A 6,393-nucleotide genomic window follows, 5' to 3' on the forward strand; every position below is an offset into this window, starting at 1 on the left:
TCATTCTTCGGCATCATCAAATTCGTTCACCTTAAAGCAAACCGGCTGGCAGTCCAATTGTCCTCAGATTCACAACCGCGATGGAATGGGTTTCCAGAAAATGATGAAAGGCACACAAACCAAGCCGCGTTCGTTGACCGTGCTGCCACTCCCAAAGTTCCGTCCGGAGACTTTCGCCTGTGTTACCGGCAGAAGTACATGTAGGACATTCAGCTGATTATGAACAGATCCTTCTGGTAGTACCAGCGGATATGGCACGGCAGCGTATCTGTGGTGCCGTCCGGCGCAATGTGACTCCACACTAACGTGCTCTTTAAAGCCTCCAGAGGATTCTCGATCTTAGAATAACGAGCCGATGTCATGCCACGTTTCTGACCGGAGGTGCCCAAAATGGAGCGACCGGATATTTCGCTAACAGCGTACCGGATTAGTAACACCTCGAAAGCTTGCAAAAGACACCGCCCAGCAGGAACATGCACCTGATGCATGGAAGCTGTTGTGGCGGCGTAGCATGTGGTTGGCTGGGTCCGGAACTTCGCCCGGCATCAAATCCACAGAATTGACCGATTGGGCCCAGGTTGTACACAGAAAGTGTCGACCGCTTTAACGGCATTCAGTAGATCCGATGATTCTGTGATGGGGCGTCCATGAAGATTGTTCTTTGGCTTTACCGAAGCTTTTACGGAATTTCCACTGCTAGCGCGACTCGAACAACGCTGGCCGCTTCCCAGTCACGACCAGCCCGAATCCTTCCAGGTTACCAAAGATCCATTGTTGTAATAATTCCATCGACATAGAATAGTCGTTTTGGGGAACCCTGTGGGATCGACTTACGAATTTAGTCATCGACTTATTAGATTTTATCTTATTTAATTGCATTCACTCACTAGAATTTAAACCGGAGATGAAGTACAGAAAGCAACGGAGGAATGTTCCAATGGTTTTCAAAGGGCTCCTGTAGTCCACTTTCGTAAAACAGATAATCCTCCACACGGAGATCGTCCATCTCCATCCTCGTATCCTAGAAAAATATGTTTTGGCATTGAATTGGCTGAAAGTTTCATATTAATAACGCAAGTTATGCGCATAATTTTGGAAGAATTAACCTGTAGCAGAGTTGGAGGCCAATTTCAAAAGCATTTCTTTGTGCCTAATAGAGACAACACTAAAACCGTCGTGTTATGTACATGACCAACAGGGAAATTTTTCAAACCCGTTTAACTTGGCGTAACTTACTGCTCTACTCCTGGTTTCAGAGTTTTTCAGCCATAGTTTGATAGTGTTTGAGCATGCAACGGAAGAAAATAATCAGTTATTCAGAAATCATTTTCTTGCCATCCGGCTCTTTGCTGGTTTACGAATCCCACATCCGAATAGAAACAACCAAATTGGCCATCCAGAATTGCCTTACCTAGAACGGCGCAGACCGCACTTTCAGTCACGAACAGTGGTGCGTCCATCTTTTCCCCATCAGACGGATCCGCTGCAGAGCGTCCTCCAGGAATCAGGATGTCGGCATCGTCGGTGTATTAGTGCGAGCAGGGCGGTTTGTGGAACCTTCAGCTGATTCTCTTCAGAAATTTCCCGCAGGAATGCTGGGCTTGAAGCTCTTGGTGTTTTGAACAGCGTGCCGACGATGATGCACTTCCACCGGGACTGTCTTCCTTCAGCTCGGCCAGCTGCTTGATCAGGTGTTCATTGGTACCTGTGCGAAGTTTGTGATGGGTTATAGAAAATGATAAAACTGACTAATCTGCAAACTTACCCCATTTATGTTTGGCGCGTTCTTTGATCAATCCGAGCATCTCATCCAAACGCGATGGCATAGATGTGCACGAGGAATTGTTTGGAGAGAAGTCCTTGGTCTTGAAGTGGAATTTATCAGATTTGTTCACGTAATCGACCACCAGTCGTTTAGAAATCCTTATTTGGCTGAGATTCGCTGAAGTGTTTGTCCTCCGGAAATAGCAATTATTACTATCAAGATTTCTGAATAATCACGAAACTACAGGAAACAATCAGATAGAAATTATATTTTTAGCGAAAACGAATAGAACATCAAACGTCCAACAAAAGAGCTGTCAGTTTATGCTCCGGTTTTTTGCGCGCCGAAAACTAGATGCATTGGAAAATAAACTTTCACAGCAAAAGCTCTTCCAGTGGCACCATGGGATTTGAGAATACTCAAAATAAATAATTTTATTGTATCAAGGGACTGAATCGACTGAATCCAAAATGAAAATGAAAAAACTACGTACACGTAAAAAATTTTAAAAATGTTATTTATTATTAACATTTTCTAATACTTTTTTGCCAAAACAGGCGCTTAATGATAAGGTATAAGAAAAAACTTATACATCGCATTAGTCACATATATTCAGGAACTTATACTTTTCATTTAACTTATGAATGTTATTAGCTTTTGATATGAGATCATTCATTGGGTGACATAATAGAAGAGTATAAGTATTTTCGAATCAGTTTTTTGCCATAAACATATAAAGGTTATTTTTTTTACGATGTATGTCTTAGAATTTTATTTAATTGGGTTGGTTTCAAACCAAAGGGTTCCGTCAAATTTGAATTTCGGTGAAATTTTCTGCAGCTTACACTTGTCGTAATGACAGTCCATTTACGATAATGTGACCAGACAAAAGATATTTTAGTTATTTACCAAGGATATGCCAAGCCCCACGTTTGCATATGAGCTAGTTCTAGCGGACAATGCACTATCTGACAATACTAGCACGAAATTATGCATAATGTAAACGCTTATTAGCGAGGACAATTCCTGTTTACATTGTGCTAATATCGCGCATAGTACTGTCGGATAGTGTATTGTCCGCTAGAACTTGCTCATATGTAAACGGAACAATAGCAACCAGATGGGGAGATTGTCGCTGTCAGGAACATCTTTTTGCAACGATGGCGAGGATAGGGGATCTTTTTTTTTTTTTTCTTGAGCAGGAGTAGATGGCAAATCTGCAACCCAGACACACTGAGGAGGTACTCCAGGTGGTGTGGGGATGGGTATATCATCGTAACTCTTACCCGACCCACTAAAACCAAAACCCTTTTCGCCAGTCCATTACCCCCGGCCCGCAATTAAGCAATACATCAGGGACTGGACTATTGAGAACGCTCACGCCTAATGCTAACACTTGCCCGACGTCAATACACACAACATCGCGACTTCAAGGGTGGCTACCTCACTCACCCGTCGATCACCGATGGCTATGATAGTAACCTAACGGTCCGTATCATAATCTCACGTTGAGAGGCAGCACCCCGACAACAACCACCGCGCGTGAAAGAACCCGCAATGACCTCTATATCTACATACTGAGGTCCCCGCAGCCCACCCGCGACATGTTGGTTTGTCCAGGGGTGGAGCAAACCATATTCACTGCATCACCAGGTGCCCTTACTGCTACTCCGTTGGTTTTTGTTCAAGACGCCACCACCGCTGCACCCAGTTTCGACATGATCTGTTGAGATGCTGTGTTCACCGCATTCCATATGGCTTCTTCCCAGCACATCCTCTCGACGAAGGTTGTCCAGGGGTTGTATCCATACCACTAATAAAGCAGCATGGTATTGCGTTCTACCTCGGAATCGCCCGGGCATGCAGACATCCACATGCTCTGCCGATTCTACCTCACCTACACATTCAGGACACTCCGCAGAATCTGCAGAAGCCAAACCCTGTGTAGGAATTTCTTAAAAGCAGCCATGTTCAGACAACACCTGTGTTGGGTGGAAGTTGACTTGACCATGCTTCCTATCAGCCCAGTTGGACACATCTGGAATCCAGTCTGTGGGTCCAACGACCTTTGACTTTACACATGGTGTCCATGCTCTTTGCCATTTTGAGCATGACAGAAGCTGCTCTCTTGACACGTCGCACTTGCACCCGAGTCCCTTTCGTTGTAGCACTCCACATCACCTCCTCTGAGGTGTGTCTATCAACATCATTCAGCGCTATAACGCACACCGCCTCATATGAGTATGGTGCGATATGCGCTCGCGACACGTAAAGCACATCAGCCGGTGCCACTCTGATCGAATTTCTTTGCATTGTACTCGGCTTTTGAGTACTGCTGGCCCATGCCGGCACGCCATAACGAGATGATAGACAATGCTACGCCAGCTGTCAGCCTACGCACTTGACTATACACCGCCGATCTGATGGACATCATTCGTGATAAAGATTTTATCGCCAATGAAGCCCCGCTGACATGCATAATCGACGTGGCTCGTAAAAATTGAGCTTATCTCATCGATCATCACGCCCAGATGGCGAGAGACCTCTCCACAGGAGTTAACCTGTGCAGGTCCCTACTCTTATCCTCGCCTGTTGCAGCCCATGAGCGGTTATGCACTACCACAACTTCTGTCTTGTGATTATTGCAAGGGACAACCGCCTCAGTTGAGCCATTCCTCCACTCTGCCAATCGCGGTATAGAGCCTTCAGTTCGACTTCGACGAGTGTCTCACCTGCTACTTCTAGCATTACGGTCATCCGCAGAAGCCTTCTATCTTCACTCCCGGCCGGAAGACTTAGGCGTAATACTCCATCGTACATGATATTCACAGAACCGGTCCGAGGATCCCGATCCCTGTGGAACACCCGCAGACACTACGATCCGACTTTGACCGGCATCAGTGTGTTATAACAGCACCCTATTCTGAAAAATAGCTTTTCAGTATCCTGCACAGGTAATCCGGAACTCTCAATCCCGGTTGCAGGGAGTCCTTGGTGCAATTGCTGCCCAGCTAGCATTGATGAACGCGTTTTTTACATCGAGTGTAATCAACGCTGCACAGTACCTAATACCCTCTTCTGTTTAGACCTCTCGCTATCTTGGCCGTATCCGTTACCAGCTCGAATTGGCTTCGATGGTAGAACGGCCCCTTACAGAAGCTTTCATACTGGTTTGCTAGATAAATACCAGCACACTCTGTATGGGCAAGCGACAATCTATTCAGGGTAATGACCCTCTCTAGCAGCTTTCAGCAGCTGTGTCGAGGTAAACAGAATTGGTCTGTATGCCGAAGGATCCCCGGCTGTTTGCCAGGCTTCGGTGTAGCACCAATTTCTGCCGTTTCCATCGATCTGGGAAGTTTCAGCTTTCGTCCATGCATCTCTGGAGGCGGCTCCTGGAACATATCTGGATTTGGCAAAGATATGGTGTGTTTAAGGGCCAGGTTTGGAATACCATCCGGGCCTGGCGCCTTATTGAGCTTAAGTTTTCTTGCGGCTACGGCCATAAGCTCTTCAGTTAGTCACTAGCGGTACCACGTCGACTGACTCATTGTTACGGTGGTGGCGGGCCAGTCCGATGGTTCGTAATGTGTCGGAAACAGTCCCCTCTACTATGCTGGCTAACGGCTCTGAGGATCTTTTTCAGGAGGTGTGCTATTGGTCCCCTAGAGCATCACTATCCTGTATGCATCGCCCCACGGGGTGTCATTGCTGCCCATCCTGCACAGTTGTTCGAAGCAGGCTCGCTTGCTTACCGGTATTTAATCTCTCGTAGTTCAGGGCTCTGCTCGCTGTCCAGAATACCCCTCGTCTATCGAAGGTCGCTCTCAGCGTCTGTTCCTAGCACGTCGCAACTTCTTCTTCTCCTTTTAGCTTTAAGACAGGTTCTGCGAAGATCTGCAATCGTGTCAGACCACCAGTACACTGGTTGTCGATTTCCTGAGGGGCTGGGTCAGCTTCCTTGGCATCGCCACGTCGCAAGCGACGTGTAAGGAAATACTTCCGTCAGGTCGTTACCGCTTAGTCCTGTGAAGTCCTACTCTCCCAGCGCAGCGCCCTCCACCAACAGCTTTTGATTGAACTGTGACGTGCGCCATCCGGGATCCGTTGCACCACCTCTTCTCGTCGTAGTTCTCCGGGTATACTCGACCATAAAACGGCCGTACTTCCCTGATGGTCGCTAGAAGTATGACCCTCGTGGACCGCCATCCATCTCATTTCTTCCAGTCCATCCTGCGCTGCAGAAGGTGCGACATCGATACATGAATCACCGCTCCCGGTCCTCTGAACGTTGGCACTTGACCTTCGTTCAGCAGAACCGCGTTCAATACCAGCTAGTGACTCTAACAGGATATGACCTTCCTCTAGCGGTTAGTAAACCAGGAACCCCAGTCCTGCCCACGCGGCCCATTGAAAGTCACCTGCTACAACTACTGGTTTAAGGCCGAGTTAGCTTCGCCGCATAAAGGTATCAACTACCCTGGTGTGCTGCTCTGCCATACTCCATCCTAGGAGGGACAGTAGCAGCTTCACAAAAAGTAAACACCGTTTACCCTTTTGCTATGACAGAAACCCTCATCGTTAGGCGAAGATATGTTATCTTCTGGATGAGGGTAGCGCCCACAAGT

At 47.1% G+C, this 6,393-nt stretch overlaps 1 pseudogene; it reads right to left on the reverse strand.

Moving 5' to 3' along the window:
- LOC134216849 (DNA polymerase delta subunit 2-like) lies at positions 1 to 1,965 on the reverse strand (annotated as a pseudogene).
- Positions 1,966 to 6,393: the final 4,428 nt, after the last annotated feature.

This window comes from Armigeres subalbatus, chromosome 2, assembly GCF_024139115.2.
Source record: "Armigeres subalbatus isolate Guangzhou_Male chromosome 2, GZ_Asu_2, whole genome shotgun sequence".
Taxonomy (NCBI): domain Eukaryota; kingdom Metazoa; phylum Arthropoda; class Insecta; order Diptera; family Culicidae; genus Armigeres; species Armigeres subalbatus.